Source organism: Mustela putorius, unplaced genomic scaffold, assembly GCF_011764305.1.
Source record: "Mustela putorius furo isolate JIRA1106 unplaced genomic scaffold, ASM1176430v1.1 tig00000738_pilon_pilon_pilon, whole genome shotgun sequence".
NCBI classification, from domain to species: domain Eukaryota; kingdom Metazoa; phylum Chordata; class Mammalia; order Carnivora; family Mustelidae; genus Mustela; species Mustela putorius.
Window position 1 is genome coordinate 1727818 of NW_025421463.1, and position 18868 is coordinate 1746685.

Sequence of the window (18868 nt, forward strand, 5' to 3'; positions counted from 1 at the left end):
GCCTACGGAGGAGGGGGCACTGGCCTGGCAGGCTGCGGAAGGAAGAGTGGCTCCTCGAAAGGGGAGGGGGGCAAGCCGTCTGCGTCTGCAAGTCAGTAAAGGGCTCTGTCTGCTCCGTGAGGGGCAGCCCGGCCCCCGCTCTGTGTGGAGGCCAGACCCTGCCAAGGTCAAGTGGCTGTTGGCTCCAGCACACTCAGCAAACACTCGCACAGATGAGCCAACCTCCCTGCCGAGGAGCTGAGTCGAAGCGCAGGAGCAAACCCTGATGGTCCGCAGTGGGCCCGGCGCCTTCCCCTTCCTGGCTGCGGCAGAGCCCACGCCTGGCAGAGGAACAGCAAGTCCTGGTGGGTCGGGAGGCGTGCCCCCCTCGGGACAGCGGGCAGCTGCGGGAGGCAGAGTGTCCCAGGAGCCCGTCAGCAGCCAACTGGTCTGCAAAAAAGATGACCTTTCCAGAGTGCCCAGCGCACAGTGGGTCAACAGATGAGACGGAGAGGGTAGAGGGGGGGACAGCAGAGGGGGTGGGGGGTGGGACAGTAGCAGGACGGCAGCAGAGACAGTAGCAGGGAAAGCGTGAGCCTCGCTGACACTGGGAAAGGGGATGTGCCAGAGGACGTCTGTCTGATCGGAGGCAGGATGGGGGAGCGAGAACCCAGCCACCCTGAGAGAACCCTGGGGCTCCCAACTTCTTGCAGGGGCCCTGGGCCTTCCCCTCACCCTCTTAGACCTCAGGCTCGACACCTATCAAATGATATCCCCAGTGACCCTGCAGGTTAGTTAGGAGACTCATAGTGAATCTCAGAGGATGCGCACTTACTGAACACCTACTGTGTACATCCACCACGGAGTGGACACCCTGGAGGTTCTGAGCGTGACCTCAGCGGACAGGGACCTCCGTTGAGCTGGGGAGAACACAGTGGACACTTGTGGCTGTTCCTCCTTCCAGCGCATCCTCCCAGCCCAGCCCAGCTTGGGGCAGGGTGCTTGCTGCTCTCTGTCACCTTCCAGATGGGGAGACCGAGGCAGCCTAAGGAGGGGACGCACCTTGTCCAAGCTGGATCCCATCTGTCTCCTGAGTCGGGGCCGTCCTCGCCGGAGGGTCTGGGAGGTCCCTCCAGTCCAGCCCCACGTGTCTCAGATGAGAACACTGAGAATCATATCCTTTAAGGGGCTCCGTCTCTCTTCCAGAACATTCCCAGTAAGCGAGGACTCAGCCCAGGAATGGGCTCTTTGGAGCCGCTGGAAATCTCAGCTGGGATCCTGGCGTCTGGGGAAGGGCCGGGCTCTAAAAATAAACCACTCGCCTCAGCCTCGGAGAGCAGCCGGCAGGAGCCTGAGCGAAAGCTGCCGCCTGACGCTCCTGGCAGATGAGGGCGGGCCCAGCCCGGCCAGAGCGCACCCCTTCTCGGGCAGCTGGCCTCTGGGATGGGCTGGTAGCAGGTGGCAGCCAGGAATATTTGACCCCTGGCGCCCGGAGGTGCTCCCACCCCCCCTCAGGCACACGCACGCGTACACCCCAAGCCTGGACGAGCTCCACAGAGCCTGGCCGGGGCTGCTCCAGAGGAAGGGGCTGGTGGCAGGCGCCCGGGACACCCAGAGTCACCCTCTGCGTGCTGGATAGCAACAAGCCTCAGCACAGGTAAGGGGACGTTTCCCCGCCCTGGAGGAGGTGAGGCTGGGGAGGGGGAGCTCTGGGGCAGGGGCCGTGCCCTCAACTCCAGGGAGTCTGACACGGGGAGAGGGCTGGGGGGCCTCTTCTCTCCCCTCCGCATGTGCCCAGCCTGGTGGGGAGCAGCCTGCCCTTTTCAGCTCTGAATATTCTCAGCCACCGCCAAAATGTCAGCTCCTGTTGGCATAATTAGAGGCCGCCGTGGGTTAATGGGTCTGTAAGAGCCAGGCTGAAAAGTTCCAGAGGCAGACGCCCGTGCCGGTGCCAGTTTCGGGAGACAGGCCTCCCCGTTGGGCTCCAGTGGGGGTGAGGGCAAGCCCGCTTCTGACGGGAGCTGAGCAGCCGGCCTTCCCACGAGCACCGTCTGGGGAAAAGTCTCTCGAAAGGTGGGGAGAAATCCCAGGGGCATACGTATGGTTTCCCCGGGGGTCTTGAGACCCCCGATTCCGTGTTGTGCTTCAAGGTTCACAAAGAGAAATGAGTCTTGGTGAGGGCCGCTTGGGCATGGAGCCGGGCCCAGTGGGACAGAGTCGAGAGGAAGGGGCCAGAGCTCTGCGTGTTTGTCCCCTGGGGCTCGGAGGGGCCGGCGCAGCAGACATTCAGCCTCAGTGGATTTCTGTGCCCAACTCCTGGGCAGGGTGTCCGTCCCACGCCCGGGGCGGGCAGGCAGGGAGGCGGGCGTGGCGAGGGGGTCTGTTGGCCGTCGTCACCTGCTCGTCAGAGGAGGGCAGGGGCTGGGAGCACCTGGGGACAGGCAGACCCTCGAGGGCGGTCCAAGCCTTGCCCGGGCACCTGGGCACCTGGGGCGTGGGATGAATGAGGCCGAGTGCTCACGGTCTGAGGCTGTGCCGGCCTCTGCCCCGGTGGAGTTCTGTGGCTGCGCTGGTTCAGTTGACGCCCTGGCGCCGTCGCAGGGTCGGGTCCAGGCACAGGCTGCAGAGAGGGTGGAACTGCGGGCAGGGGTAGTCCGTGGGCACCACGTGGTCGCCGCTAGATCTCAGACCGAGCACGTCTTCCTGTAACCCCCAAGGACCCTCTGGGTCAGACGTCCACATCCAAGTACCGCCGCCGTCCTCTCTGTACACACGGTCACTCAGACTCAGTCTCGGGAGCTGGGACCTTCTCCCGTGGACCCCCCAGAACGCTGCTCAGGGGCCCCTGTGCCCCATCCCGCCTGGTCAACCCAGCCCTCCTCCCCCAGCCTCACGACTTCCAATCCTCACGGTGGCCTGCGTCGCTAGAACCTGAAACGCAGTGCTCTCACGGTGAGCACTGAGGCCCCCGTTCTCCTGCTGTGTGGGCCAAGCCCTGGACCCTTCCAAACCTCGGGCTTCTCACTGGGGCAGTGAGCCTGCCTTCCTCATGGGGATGTTGGAGGCTCAGCAGGAACCTCAGCAGGAAGGACGTCCCAGCGCAAGGGGGTGGTGAGTCCGGGAGCTCCGAGGCTTCTAACCTCTCAACCACTTCTCCCAGTGCTTGAGGCCGTGGCCCCGAGGGCCAGTACTAGGCACACAGTAGGCGTGCCCCAGCGTCTGTGGGAGTCACATGCACACACCTGCTGCTGGGCTCTGATGTCAGCACGACCCCCATCTGAGCAGGATGGAGTCACCGTGCCCTCAGAAGTGTCCTCACCCCACTCCCACCCCCCACCCCTGCCCTGCACAGGGCCTCGCCGGCTGACACATTTGGGTCCAGGGCGCAGGGGTCCCCTCCTTCCAGCGGGTGAGCGGAACCCAGGGAAGCTCGAGGCCCTGGGAAGCGCGAGGCTCTACACGTCTTGTCTTGCGAGCTGAGCCATTAAGGTGCTAGCCTTCGTCCTGGAAATGTCATCTTTGTTCTCTGATCTGCTTAATTCTGTTCCTGTCTTAAGTTGCGTGGGAAGACCCAGCCTCCTCCCCACCACCCACCGCTGCCTTCTCTGGTGCCTCTGAAGTGAGTCTGTCCCCAAGAGTCCCCTCTGACCCAGCACAGCCTTCGTGGCCACCCAGGAAGCTTGGGAGGTGCCCAGGGGGCGGCGGCTGTGCCCAGACCCACCCACAGGGTCCCGGGGAGCGTTGCGGCGAAGGGCCTGACTTCTTGAGACTCAGTTGAGCCGCGATCCCGCCGTAGCCGCAGCGACGCCCCTCGAGAGCCCCCAAATGCCGGGCAGAGGGCTGAGTGCCTGACGCCGCTTCATACATCCCACCTCTCAGTCCTCTTGCAGAGAAGAAAGTGCTCTAGAAAGAGACGAGTCAGCGAAACGGTGCAGCTGTGTGTACTTTAATAATGGTGCGATGTGTATCTCAAGTCGAGGCTGTCCTGGAAACACAGGGTGCCTGCCAGCCGCCTTGACGAAACTCCCGCCTTCCGCCCCGGAGCAAGGCTCCAGATTCTCTGGTAGGGGGTCCTGGCCTCTGTCACCCCCCTCCCCACCCCTGTACATGCTGGGGGTAAACCCCGCTCTGTGGGTGCCCTGCCGGGCTCTGGGCACAGGTGCGTGTCCGTCGGAGGGGTCAGCTTTGGCTCCAGCGACGCTCCATGACAAACAGTCCCCACATCTTGGGGGCTCGGGTCACCCACAGGGATTTTTCTTGCTCTTGGGTGTAGACCTCGGCTGGTCTCGGTTGCATATGACTGGGCCACGCTGGGTTCCGCTGTCACTTGTGCTGGGCCGGTCCACGGTCACAGGGTGGTGTCTGGTTTCCTCTTGGGGCAGCAGACAAGCCAGAGGCCGAGCCTCAGCTGCCCCGCCTCAGCTCTGGAAGGGTCTCTGCACGTGCCCCTCGGCTAGCCGCTGTCTGCGCCACCCCAGGCGGATGGCGTGAGGGCGCAGACTCCAGCCGCTGTCCTCGGGGCCCTGCAAGGTCCGGGGGTAAGGGGGCCTCCTCTTCCACATCGGCACACCTGACTCTCCCCAGACCACACTCTACCCAGCCCTGATGTTGCAAATGTATCTGAGATGAGGTCAAGTTGGGAGCCAAGAGAAAGAGTTAGCCCCAAGGTAATGGCATCGCTCCCAGCTTGGGAAGTAGGGTCCAGAGAGCGGAGTGGAGCAGAGACCAGGGAGCACTTAGGTGTCCTCGAGGAGGATAGGGAAGTCTTCACGGGGGAGGTGACCCCATAAAAGATCCCAACAGGCAGGGGACAGGGTGGAAGTCACTCTGAAGGCAGGAAAGCAGGTGTCATCATTGGCCAGGATGCCCCTTGCAGAGCGAACTCCCTGCCCTCCCCGGACCTGGCTGCTACAGACGGGGCCTCCCGGAAGCCCTTCGTGCATCTGAGCCCCTCCCCAGAGCCGCTGAGCTGCTCTGACGCCCGCTCTGAATTAAGTTCTAACCAGGAGCCTCTGATCTCATTACGGGAATTATAATTGTCCCGCTCTTTTTGGATCATCCCTGGTAGCTGAGCCTGGGGACAAGGGCTCCGGAGAATTACTCATCTAGCTGCGGAACAGGCGGCTGGAGGCTTAAAGGTCACTCACAGACACACCGGTTCACATTAATTCACAAATTCCAGAATCCACAGCCCAAATGCCCCGAAGCTATGAAGGTATTTAAATATCAGCCGTTCAAAACACGGAAGGGGAAAGGCGTGATTTTTCCAAATTTAATACTCTCTGTCTCCCGAGATCTCAAGAAAGACCCAGGAAGGGAGATCACCGACGGAATGGAATCCTATCCGACAGGCATTTGGTCTCTTGGGTCCCAGAAAGGCCTGGATTAAGGAGTGTCTCTAGTATCCGAGTCCTGTGCACTTCCCTTAGCTTCCAGGAGCCTCTGTTTATCCATCCATAAAATGGGCCCGTCCTCCAGGAGGGCCGGGAGAAGGTGGGGGCAGGGCAGTGCGTGGAGGTTGGCCAGCCCTTGGGGGGGGAGGGCTGGAGAGGAGGGAGCAGTGAGGGACCAGCAGCAAGGGTGGGGGGGGGGGAAGGGAAAGTCAAGGGTGGACAGAGAGAGAGAGGCCCAGCTGCTCCCCCTGCAGGAGCGAACAGCAGGACCGAGACCCGAAGAGGCCCCAGCACTCCCTAGTCAGCAGGGCTGAGGCGCCCCCACCCGGCTCCCCGCTAACGCCTCGCCTCGTGTGGGCCGGCTTCAGCACTCTCTGCTGCCCAAGAGGGAAAGGACTGATCCATGTTTTTAAAAAAATGCATGCTTGCACCTGTAAGGAGTGATAGAAGCGCCAGTCCAGGAGAGTACACGGTAATCGGCGGCCGTCCGGTCCTCCGGTCCCGCGGGGGCACGCTTTCCTTTTTATGGTCCTTATTGTGCCTCCAAAGGGGCCACCGTGGGGAGCCTCCTGCGTGGACTAGGGGCTCTGGAGCCAGACAGCCTGCGCTCAAACCCCAGCCCTGCTGCTCCTCCGCCGAGAGACCTCGGTGAGCCTCAGTTTCCCCACCTGTGCATGGGGGTCTCCTGGAGGCATCAAGAGGAGGCCATGTGTGAATTTGCACGAAGCGCCCAGCACAGAGCCAGCGAGCTCTCCAGGAAACGCGGGTTGTTGTTTTGAAGACTCGTCATTGGGAGGATCTCATCTAAGCCCAGAGGGAGCTGGTTGGGGCGGGGTGGGGGGGGTGTGGGGGGGGTTGGGGGGAGGGTACGCCAACCAGGAGGGTGGACCATGGCCCTGTAGCTTTGAGCATGCTTCTGGCACGTTTCCAAATGAAATCTTTTCTTGGAGCTGCTCTGATTGGAGGAGATGGGAGGGAACCCACTGGCTCCCCACGAGGGGGGCCCGCACCCCTGCTGCTCTCCCTCTCACCAGGGGACAGAGTTCGACCACCCCCTGTGGAGAGCATCTCCCCCAGGAGACCCCGGGGCCCAGAGGCGGTCAGACCACCGTCAGTCCCAAATCCTGGCCACCCAGCAGCAGACAGCCCAGCGGCCTCAGGGGCCTGCCTTCCTCGACTTTTGTCCCTTCCAAAGAACATTCCGGAGGCCTGTCCTGGGCGAGCTCCCACCTGGCAAGGCCGGGAGAAGAGGTGGGTCCTAGGAAGCCCCAGCCAGTGCGGCCACACCCAGGTTTCCCAGCCCCCCCCACCCCCACCCAGCGGCTGCTCCCTCTCAGCCCCCTCCCCACGGGGGTCAGTCGCCACCCATCTCCCCATCTCCAATCTGTCCCTTTTTCTCTCTAGACCCTCTGTCTCCCTCCCGCCTTCCGCTTTCCTCCCTCAGCCTCGAGGGGCCCTGAAATCAAACTCAAGGGTCCTCTTGGGCAATTTAAATGTATTACATGTTTTCGGTTCATAATATAAAAAGAAGACGAGTGGGGTATTTTCGCTTTCTCTCTGGAAAAAGTACAACAAAAGCCACCAAATGAGTTAATTGATTCTTTTCTCCTGCTGCCCTCTCGACAGCGGCCCTGGGTCCTCGTCGCCATTCACACTAATCCCTTCCACTTGGCAGCAGGAGCCACTCAATGCCAAGAACGGGCACGTCTGGGTCTCTGAGGCTTTGGCCCAGCCCAGGCAGCAGCAGCCCACCTCCTCCCCGCTGGGCTCTTGGGGATCTCGTGTCCCCCCGCCCCAGCCCACCCCCGGACGGTAAGGCCAAAGCAGGAGAAACACCTTCCCCGGGTCCTCTGTGCCCACCCTCCGCCGAGCTCAGCTCTCTAGTCCTCCCCCCGCCGCCCCGCACTGGGGCACTGGCACGGTCACTCTGGAGGGGGGACCACGGGCTCTGAGGGGCCGGGGGCACGTCCAAAGCCACCTGCCGTGTGTACCAGAGAAACACGAGAAGCAGGGTGACCCCTTCCCTAGGTGTGGCGACCCTACTGATCAGACCCCTGCTGGGTGCTTTATCCCAGCGTGTCCCGTGTGGCCATCCCCACCCTGCAGATGAGGCCCCGAGGGAGGGAGGGCCTCGCTGAGTCACTTAGCTGGGAGCGGAGGCCACCACGTGTGCTCGGCAGGCCCGGGTCGGAGCCCACTCAGGGTGTCGCCCACGCCTGTTCTCCGGGTTAGCAGAGTGGCCCGGAGCTGGGGGAGCCCGCGCCGTGTGCTGCAGGGACAGACAGCGCTCTCGGAGCCCAGACTCTCAGGGCGCTTGGGGGAAGGGAGGGAGCTCAGAAGCCCCAGGTCCCAGGGCTTTGGAGGCAGGCAGAGCTGGGAGGGCCCCCCAGAATCCCTGACCACAGTGGGTTTGGCTGCCGTGTCCTTAGCCCTGGAACGGTGGCTACACGGCTCCTGGCTTCTGCCACCAGGTTGGACGCTGGTACTCCGCACTCGGCTGGCCTCACGCCCCCATTCCTGCGACTCCCTTCTTCCCAGGGCACATGTCTTCCTGCTGAATAGCTTTCTCTGGCTCCAACATCGCCTCCTCCATGAAGCAATCCTGACATCCTCTCTCGTCCCACTAGACCTGTGCAGACTTCCAGGAAAGCACAGTGTCAGTGGCTCCATGGCAGACAGGTGCCTTTCCCCAACCATGAGAAGGGATTCCTGGAGGGCAGGGACAGGGGCTGACTGAGCCTGGCAGGGAGGAGTCCTTCCAGAGCAGTGACCATTATCACCAGGGCACGGTGGGGAACTTCCCACATCGAGAACATTGTTTTGCTCCGCTCAGCTGCTCCCGCTCTCAAGTCCCCAGAGAGAGCCCGGAGGGACCAGCCAGTTCCGGGACTTCTGAGATGCAGAACTGGGGAAATAAGCTGAGAGACGAGAAGGGGCACAAATCCGTTCCCTGGGTCCGTTCCTGAGCTTTCCATTGCTGCGGAGCGTTCTGATCCTGAGCAGAGCAGAGTAGGGGGCAGAAAGCCATCAGGCCCAGGGAGTCATGGAGAGGACCCTGAGCCGGCAGCAGGACGGAAGGAGAGCTGGCAGAGTCGGGGAGGGCGGGGTCTGGGGTGGACCGGGTCTCCCGGCAGAGACTGGGCAGCACAGGGCCAGGAGGTCTTTTTCCCTCATATCCCACCGCTAAGAACCAGGGACCCTGCTGCGCTGAGGTGTCCCCCCCTGCACCGCAGCCCTAAATGCCACTCTTAGGCATCCTATCCACACCGTTAACCCAGGCCAACCGACCACAAAAGCGAACTCTCCCCTCTTCCAGGTAACAGCTCAAAGGTTAGAAATCTCTTTCCCGCCCCTCTGGCAGCAAGCGCTTTGACGTGTGTGTCTCAGAGCCAAGCTGTGCTCCAAGTGTAAGTTCCAAGCTGTGTGATCTCTCAGGGACCAGCCCGGGAGAAACGAGCTGCTCCCCGCCGGCGCCCACACCGCCTGCCAATTAGTTTCCGCGGAGGTCCGCAGAGAAAGCAGATCCTCCGTGATGAAAGACCGGAGACAATTCGGGCTCCTTGTGCCTCCTCATTAGCGCTCTGGAGAAGAGCAAGCGTGTCATCTGGCCGCTTCCCTGGGACCCCACAGCCCTGCTCGGACTCACGCTTGGGGAGGACCTGCCATCCCGAATCAGGGAGCACGGTGGGCGGAACTGATGGGATGGAGGGGCCAGCCGGGAAGAAGGCAGTGCCGTCACCCATCCGTGTACGGTCCCGGTTCTGCCGGACGCAGCTGGGAGAGCCCGGGCTCTGCAGCCTCCTGGAACCAAGCCCCCATCCCTACTTGGCAGCTCTGGGACCTCGGGCAAGTGACTCAGGCTCTCTGGGCTCCCAGTGGCCTTCGCTGTACAGCAAAGCCCAGAATGCCCACACCATGGGGTTCATGGGACAGACGGCAGACTGAAAGAAGGCCCTGGAAGGGGCTGGCACACAGCAGAGGCTGCGGAATGGTAGCAACTATTAGGTTGTAGGTAATAGGGGCATAGCAGGTCTGGCAGGGTCCAGGTGTCACTCTTGCCTACCGCATGAGTGGAGGCCAGTCCCTCTGAAAAACAGGACTGCTAATGCCGGACAGGGCTATTGTATGGGACCTGTCATGTGATGTAGGGGAAGAAGCCTTGCCAACCGTGCAGTTCGGTGCAAATAGCATGGGTGCTCACCAGAAGCCGTGCGGTAACGACACGTGTGCCACGGGTGGGCACTGGGGGTAAGACACGCTTCCTGCTGGGGTCTGATGGCTCAGTGGGCAGTCCCAGAGGTGTGGTTCAGGGGTTAGAAGATGGGCTGGGAACATGGACCGGCGGGGCTGTGTGACTATCTATGAGTCACTTAACCTCTCTGTGCCTGAGTGCCTTGTTTGGGCATGGCAAAGTGATCATGTCGGACTTATTAGCAGCACAGGGCCTGGCCCTTCACACATGCCTGATAAACATGCATTGCCTGTCGTCATTCTGGGGCAGCAGCCCCTCACCATTCCCTCTGAGGAACCTTGGCTCTCCGTGGCCGAGTTTAGGACCCTTCCAGTCCGTCCCCTGCCCTTAGGTAGGTGTCTTCTTTCTGGACAGCCCCTCTGGTCATTGCCTTCTCCAGCGGATCCACTTGGCATGCCCCTGCCTCGGATAATGCCCAGCCCTCTTTTTGGACCCTCGTACCTCTGCAGCCTCTTCCCCCGGGGCTGTCTGTCCAGCTCCCGCAAGACAAAACCTCAGCGCTCAGGGCCTTTGCGCGTGCTGTGCTCCTCTCTCGCACACCACTATCCACCCCCGGAGCACCCCGGCCCTGACCCCCAACTTCACACTTGCTGTCTCCCAGTCAACAGAGGCTCTCATTAGACCCATTTGCAGCAAAGACAACAGAAGCTCAGAGGGAGGCAGCTGGCCCCGGACCCTAGAAGAGCAATGCCATTCGAGGGGCGGGAAGCCCAGCCAGCCTTGCTTCCAGGCCGCAAACTCATCTGGAGACATCAATAAGCCCTGGGACTAATAGGGTCCAGGCCGAGGCCTCATGGGGGACTGACAGCGTGGTTTTTGGCCCCCAAGAGGGAGAGGCCCGGAGACTCCCCTTGTCCCTGGGTACCGCCCTCTAGCCACGACCTGTAAGTACCGCAAGGACCCGTGGCTGCAGAAGTGGTTCTGGGGACTCCTGGGGGTCAGGTCTGCAGGCCCACGGTAACAGTCTCCACCGGCTGCACTCACACAAGACCGCAGCCCCGACCCTGACTTCTCTGCATGGTCAGACCCCTCTGGGCTTCTGCCTGGCCTGTTCCCCCGACCTGGAGTACCCCCACCTCGGCTTCTGGGCAAACCAGACTCCCTCCTCAAGGGGCGACCCAGCTGTGGGAGCTGGCTGTCCTCGTGGGACCCTGGCACTGTGTTTGAGCTCCAGGTTTCCACTTCTGCTCTCTGTCGCCAGAGTGTGGCATCCTTCAGGCAGGGCAAGGCCTCACCCTAGCCACAGGGCCAGGCCAGTGGACGTATCCACAGAGAACAGGGCACCTCGAGAAAGGACAGTAATCTCATAGCGCAGATTGGAAGGCAAGGGGGTGCCTGGGGGGCTCGGTCGGTTAAGCGTCTGACTCTTGAATTAGGCTCAGGTTGTGATCTTGGAGTCGTGGGACGGAGCCCGGTGTTGGGTCCTCGATCAGCGTGGAGCTTGTGGTCTCCCTCCCCCTCTGCTCCTCCCCCTGCTCATGCTCTCTCTCTCTCTCTTTCTAAAATAAACAGAATCTTTAAAAAAAAAAAAATTGGAAGGCAAGGAACACAGCGGATGAGGAGGTAACATTTAAGCCGAGAGTTGGGGGAGCCAGGGGAAGGCAGGGAACAGCATCATAGGGAGAGAGAACAGCATGTGGGAGACCCTGGGGGCAGCATCATGTAGGCTCACTGCCATGACTTGGAGGTGCCCTGCTCGAAAGCCCTGTGATGCAGCTCTCTTATCGTCTCCTTCCCACAGTGGAGGAGATCGATCAGGGAGACTGAGTCACTTGCCGAAGGTCACACAGCAAAGAGAGAGAGGGCACAGACGTAGGCGTTGGATGTCATCTTGTGCTATTTCCACGCCAAGGCTCGGCCAGCATGGTGTGTATGTGTGGAGCTGGCAAATAGTCGGGTTCCCGCTCCTGGAGAGGGAGGAGCCCCATCCTTTCTGGGAGGCTGCAGGTGCCTCGCTGCCCTGGCTTGGCAGGGTGCCTGTGGGCCCAGCCTGAGAAACAGTGTTTATCCATTATTTCCCGATACGCTGGCACTGCTTTGTTTTGCCTCAGTGAGCACTTCAGAACTATTTCCTCAAAGAGCAGCAGGCAGCCCCAGAGGAGCCGATGGGCCATCCTGCGTCGATCCCTGATGCTGATTCCGCAGGCAGAGGGCTTCCGCGTTCTGATGATTTTTAAAAGCATTTATAATGTAACTGAGTTTCAAGCTCCCAGGGAGCCCCAGGATGTGGCCCGTCCAGGACCAGGGAGGCTGCTGGTAGGAGTAGGGCTTTCATCTCTGGCGGTACGGGCCGCTGGACAGGTGGCCATGACTCGGGGGTCCTCAGGGGATGGTCCCCTCCTCCCGAAAGAGGCGGTGACAGAGAGCGGGCCACTGGCCTGCCTGGCTTCAGATCTCAGCTCTGCCATTTACCAGCCCTCCGACTCTGGGTGGGCCAGTTCACCCCGGGAGTCTCAGTTTTCTCATCTGTAAAACGGACGAAGTCATGCAGGGTTGTCGCCAAGAGTAAAGGAAAGAATCATGTGCAAAGCTCAGTGTGGGGCGTGCACGGAGTCCACAAGCTTTAGCCAAATTGTTGTCCTGTTATTCCGAATCACACAAGCAATGCACAGGGGTAAGTTCCAGCCCTGGGCTCTGGGTGAGCTCTCCCACCACCCCCACCTGCCCACCCGCTTCCTCGCCGGCCTCACTCCTGCCTCCGTGGAGGACCTCATACATCCCTTCTGGCCTCTGAGCTTTGCACTTGCTCTTCCTTCTGTTCCTTTCCATATCCGTCACCGCTACCTCCCCCACCCCTCCCCCTCGTCCTGCAGGCTCAGCCTTGGGGCCACCCCGGGAGGGATGAGCTTCTCTGCACAGCACCCATGGTGACCCCGCCCCCTCCTCTAATGTCAAGTTGGCTTCTCACTCTGAAAGGAGGGGATTCCCCTCCCCCCAGGCTCCTTCCTCTTTGCTCCCCAACCCCTCCTTTCAATTAAAAAACTTGCATGGGCACATGGTGATGTATAATGCGTTTGCAAATCTCATGGAAATGTGTAAAAAGGAAGAGTAAAAACTGCCTCCGCTCCCATCCTCCTGCCCAGACCCTCTCCCAGGAACCAACGGCTGGTCTCCGCTCTCGCTTCTAGTTCTGCGCTTCTCTTTGTAACTTTAAATAATACACTTGCCCTTCTTTCTTATCGGCGTTACACAGTATCCGCCGCTCCCGCCTGGAACGTGAGGCTTGGCTCGCCCACGCTTGTCTCTCTCTCTCTCCACGGGCGCCTCCGCCTCCGGCTGGAATGTTCTCCGCACCGGCCCCCCCAGGCTCCCTGGTTGGTGACCACAGCCTCCCGGAGTCCACGCCTGGCCCTCCCATGGCCTCCCCCCATGGCCCTCCGCCTCCGGGATCTGTCCCTCTCACCAACAGCCAGAGGGAGCTCCTTGGAGTGGGGCTGGCCCCTGCTTAAACCTCCCAGCACAAACCCACAGCACCGAGGGTCGGGTCCAGACTCCACCGGGGCCTGCGTGGCCTGGTCCTGGGGTCTCCCCATTCTCCGTGGTCCCCACCTCAGCCCAGCGCTGCTGCCTCTTTCAATTTCCCTAGACCTGGTCCTGCTCCGGCTGTTCCTGGCAAGAAGTCTCTTCCCCGCTGGCTCCTCCCCCAGAGGGTGGTCCCTGCTTGGACGGGCGAGGCGCTCCCCTCCTGGATCTTTCCACCCGTGGCGCCAGCCATTCGCGGCCACTCTTGGTGTCTCTCTCCTGTGTGGCTGGGTCTCTCATCCGACTCCTGCAGGAGGGAAGAACTGCTTTGTTCTTGACCATGGCTATGGTCCCAGTGCTCGTGGCCCTCGGGAGGCACCGGGCAGAGGGTCCCCCGAGCGCATGAGCAGAGCCGTGGATCTCGGCTTCTCTACTTGCCGACTCTTCCCCTCTTTGCCTGTGGTTCCCCCGCCCAGGGCTGCTCCCCCCCGCCCCCCCCGCCCCCTCCCCGTCAAGGTGGAAGGTAGCTGCGCTCCAGGTGGAACCATTTATCGCTGAGCTTTCTCAGTACACCACATCTATGAGTTGGAAATTCATAAACAGGGCTTATGCTCTAAGCATTCTGTAAATATGACACCCCGAGGAACTATGAAGTGTGATTGAATCTACAGACTGGGAAGTGCGATCCCAGCCCTTGAAAACACGCCCCTGGGTGGAGAGCCTGCCTAGCGCCCGGCTCCACGGATAGCTGGGCTCCGTGGGACCTGCTCTCTGGCCTCCCTCCTGCTCGGCATGGCCTGGCGGTGCCTTCGCCCCGTGCTCCCTTGCCTTCTCCTTGTTCTGTGACTGCAAGCAGCGTGGGTCTTTACGGTCTGGATGTGCGAACGCGTGCAGGGGTGGGGCAAGCCCGCCGCCTCGCCCTCGTCTGGAGAAGTCTGTGTGTGGCTTTTGTCCTTGGCCTTCGACTCTGTTCACAGCCTCTTCCTTCGAACTCTGGGAACCGGGCTCCATTGTCTTCTGCTTCCGTGGCTGATGGGGAAAATCGTCACCCACACCTGATCCCGATCCCTCGTCCGCGGCCTGCTTCTTCCCCGGGGGTGTTTGCTCGGTTTCCTGCTGTTGGCCTCCTCCGAGGGTCCCCAGGTGCGGGTCTTCTCCACCGTCAGCTGCGCGCACCCGTGTCGGGCACATCGGATCTGTCGGCGTGTCTGGCCGCAGCTCGGGGAAACGCTCCTTCCATCATTATTACTTCAGCTCTGATTTCTCTCCCCCGCGTCCGTCCCTCGCTGTCTTGGGAGCTGCTCTCGGATGCTGCTGGATCCCAAGATCCTGGGTCCAGGGCCCTGGTCCTTGGTTCACTTCTGCCTCTGAGTTGTTCCGTCCTGCCTTCCGAGAGGTCCTTCCTCATCTTCCGGAACACTCTGCTTCCGGTGGGGGGAGGGGCAGTGGGACTCATCCGTCCAGCTGCTGGACGATTGTCCTCATCTCTGCGGCAGCCCTCGGCCTCCTGAACATCCCAGAGGTTCTCCTGCGTGCCTTTGCCTCTCTTCTGTCAGTCGGCACCCAGCCAGGACCCGCCCCGCTCCCACGGGTTCCAGGTTGGGGGGAGTCAAAGGTCACGGTCGCCAGCAACTCTGGTTAACAAGAGAGAAGCACGCGGACAAGGCGCCCATCCAAACCCTGCCCAGGGGCACCCTTTGCACTCCCCAGACCCCTACCAGGGAGAACCGCGTTTCCCGTCACCTCCAAACGCTCCAGCCCAATGCCGTCCAGACCGTGGGGGGCCAACCAGCGGCCTGTTGCTCCCTTGCCGGCGGGGCTGGGCGGTCATCCTCTCTACGCACAGGCCTTCTGCACTTGGAGGTCCAGACATGGGGAGGGCGGAGGGCCGTGTGCCCTCCTGGGCAGGAAGCCGCCCCCACGGGATACCTCGGCCATTATTCCTGGCACGCGACATCAGATGTTTTTGTTTCTTTCCCCTAAAGTAAATATGAAGGCATTGCTTTTCTCCCCGGCTTAAGCAGGGAGGCGCTGTCGTCCCCGTCATCAGTCAGACACGTGCGGTTCTGCTCCCTGGCAGTCCCAGCGCAGCCAGGCCGGGGCTGGGGCGAGACTTGACTGATCTATTTTCGTCCAGTGCTGTCGGGTGGTTACCCGGGAGGCCTTGGCTCCCGTGCGGGGTGACTCCCTGCTCTCTGCGCTCGAGCAGGGTCTGGGGAGCCCCCTGAGGCCCCTCCTTCCTCACGGTGATGTTCCCGAGACCGAGCCGCACAGCCCTGGGTGTGTCCCCAGCCCAGAATCGTGAGGGTCCTCAAGGCATGCGGCTGGAGCTGGCCTCCTCTGTCTGTGAGCACCTGCAGGGCCCGGCCCTCAGCAAACGGAGAGAAATGCAGGTTCTCACCATTTAGGAAGTCTGCAGGGGGCAAGCAGGTCCCCATGGAAAATCACTTATGCAGACATTGCCAAGTGCCTGGAGCAAAAGCAACTCTGCACCCCCAAAGGTGAGCTCTCACCCCAACTCATGGATGAGTAAACTGAGGCCTAGAGGTGTCAGGCAGGTGGCAGAGCTACCACGGGTCCCAGGGGGACAATCAGGATGTCTAGGAAAGATCACCAGACTCTGGTTTAAAACTGACTTCCGTCCAACATGCTGTGTGAACTTTAGAAAGTCACTCAACCTCTCTGAGCCAAGACTCTGCAAACAAGATTTCTGGCAAAAGGCAAACAAGATTCCTGCCACCAGGAGCTGTGGGTGATACACGGAACGGATCCTGTTGAAGGAGGCAGGCAGACAGGCAGACAGGCGGCTTTGGGAAGGAGGCTCATCAGGAAGGCATTAGCATTCATTCATTCCTCCATCCATATGGATGTACCGCCCCAGGGAGAGCGGCACCGCGCCACCCCCTTCTGGCCTCTCCCACGGGCCGTGGGCTGTGAGTTCAGGCCATCAGCATTCAGATGCCATCAGTTGATTTGATTAATGTACATTCCACTCAGCATCACACCACGTAGGGGAATGTGGCTTGAGAGTAATTATAATCAAGTTTGAGGAAAGCTGATGGTATTAATGAAAATCATTACGCTCCTGGCAGCTAAGCCGGGCAAAGGGAGGGACTGACTAGGTTTGAATTCCATTTTCTTACTGTCCTGCTTCCAATCGGGAACACTTTCAAATGACTTGTGGGGGAGAGCTGCCTCTGGGTGAGGCTGGTTTCTCTGAACCACGCCGGCCCCTTCCACGGAATGCCACAGGCAGGAGAGGAAGACAGGGTGGCCTGCCTCTCCCAGCCACGCGCTGTACATTCGTGGGGTCGTAGCTTCCCGTCCGTCTGTCCTTCCTGGAAAGGCTGGTCAGGCTCTCTGACAAGAGCTACCGGATGCCAGGCACCAGGTCTCCTCCCCGGCGCTGGGCAGAACTTCCCGAGACCCAGATCTGCCCAGGTCACTCTCCGCTCTGTGGCCCTTCGTCTTCCACAGGCCAGAGTCCAGGGTCCCACGACGGCCTGTCTGAGCCACTGCCACCCTCCGCCACCCCCGCTCAGCCCTCCCCAGATGCAGTCCTACGGCCCGGCCTCAGTCCTCTGCTCCACACACCCGGACGTCTGTGCCTTTGTCCACCGTGGTCCCTCGCCCCGCAGGCCTTCCCTTCCTCGTTCCCCGGTCAGCTCCTACTGATCTACTCACCTCCAGCCTCGGTTTCCACGGGAAGACTCTCCTAGTCGCCCCCTCCACCCTTGCCGCCCCCAGGCGCTCCTTTGGCAAATCTCTTACACTCGTGTGTGCTTCCATGTCTGGCCCCCTCCGGCCACCAGTCCCCAAGCACGTGCCTGGTTCACCCACCCCCGTGGTCAGCATGGGTCCTGTGCTCCTGACATCTGGATGCTGTGGGCATCTGAGATTAGCCTGAGCCTCCCTCTCCTGCCCTCCCTTCTGGGACCACCCCAGGGGCATCCCAGGCATAGCCCACCAGGCGGGGTCACATGCCTCACCAACTACCCAGGCAAGGTGTTCTTACGGAGGACAGCTCTGCCTTCTAGAGAGTTCCTCCTCAGATGGACATCCTCCTGTGGGGCCATCTCTGTCCTCCAGCACAGGACAGCTCTGACTACACGGCAACTATCGATGGGAAGGCTCGATCGGCACCCAGTGGGGAGCACTGTTCTCCTTCTGAAACACGCCCGCTGGGGGTGCAGGGTCGCCCGCCATCCACACCCTGCGCAGGTGTGAGACAGCTGCGAGGCTTTGCACAGGTGGAGGCTGATGCTAAGCTCCTCCCCAGCCTGGCTTCTCCGACTCCCTGGTGGAAACCCTCCTCCAGGAGAAATGAGTTTGGGTCCCGCCTCTGCCACTGACTGGCTGTGTGACCTCCAGAGGGTTCCGGAAGCTCTCTGAGCTTGGGAGGGTGGCAACATCCTCTGGGGGGGAAGGAGGTGACGAGGGGCTGTGAGCTCCCCCAGCAGGTGGCTTAGAGACCCAGCTCTGCACCTGCTGCTTTTCTAGGCAGGGAGACTCACCATATACTTGAGCGGTGTAACCAATGACCACACGTTTGGTGGCTAAAATGGTACAATCTCTCCTGGTACAATCTCAGGGGTCCGACTTACCTCACGGTGTAAAAATCAAGGTGTGGGCAGGGCCATGCTCCTTTCTGGAAGTCCGAGGGGAGGACCAGTGTCCGGCTCACTCAGAGGCTGGAGGAACCTGGTTCCTGGAGTTTGTAGGACTGAGGTCCCGTCTCCTCGCTGGCTGTCTCAGCTGAGGGCTGTTCCAGCTTCTTAGGGGCGCTGTGTTCCGACTCCTATGCCCTTCCTCCTTCCCCAAGGCCAGCCATGGAGGGGGAGGCCCTCTCACACTTCTGCCCTCTCCCCCTGCCGTCTCTCACCTAGCCAGAACAGGGGCTCTGCCTTTAAAGACTCTCAGGATTTGGGCGCCTGGGTGGCTCAGTGGGTTAAAGCCTCCGCCTTCAGCTCAGGTCATGATCTCAGGGTCCTGGGATCAAGCCCCGCATCGGGCTCTCTGCTCAGCGTGGAGCCTGCTTCCTCCTCTCTCTCTGCCTGCCTCTCTGCCTACTTGTGATCTTTGTCTGTCAAATAAATAAATAAAATCTTAAAAAAAAAAAAAGACTCAGGATTAAATTGAGCCCACTTGGATAACCAGGATAATCTCCCCAGTCTCCCCATTTCAAGGTTCGTACTTTTAACAACATCAACAAAGTCCCTTTGGCCGTGGGAGGTGATCCACTTATAGGGTCCCAGGATTTTGGTGTGGCTGCTGCTGGTGGCTGTTACCTGGTGTCCGTCCGTGAGCCGTAAAGAGGCGAGACCAACATGTGAGACCTGCAGTCCTCATGTTCCAGGGAGGGGAACAGAATACAGCCATATATTAAAACCTCAATTAGACACGTTAAGACAGGAAAAGGCCATGAAGAGAAGGAATGGGTGAATGACCCCTGGCGAGGGAGGGCTTGGGCAGGTGGACAGGTGGGTGAGGACAGGCCGGAGGCAGGGTGGCCACGGGCTCCACGCTTGGCCTCTCCCCACTTCTGCCTGGGGCGCACACTTTCCACACGCACGTACACACACTACACACACACCTGCCTTCGGCATCATCGGGACCCATATGTCCCGGGTGCGTGTGTGGGGGCTGTACCCACTCAGTTGCTGTGGTTCTTTCCCACAAAGTTCCCTGGGGAGGGACTCTCCGTGGGAACCGGCTGACAGGCGCTGGTGGAGCGTCTTCCTCACCAAGCCACTGAGGCTCAGCTGGGATCGAACTCATTGCT

At 60.8% G+C, this 18868-nt stretch overlaps 1 protein-coding gene across 1 annotated transcript in view; it reads left to right on the forward strand.

Moving 5' to 3' along the window:
• The first annotated feature begins 1339 nt into the window (after positions 1-1339).
• SHISAL1 (shisa like 1) overlaps positions 1340-18868 on the forward strand; it is a 129542-nt gene continuing 112013 nt past the window's right edge. Inside the window, exon 1 of the mRNA XM_004771149.3 lies at positions 1340-1636. The gene's annotated coding sequence lies outside the window, so the exon portion shown is untranslated. The remainder of the gene's footprint in view (positions 1637-18868) is intronic.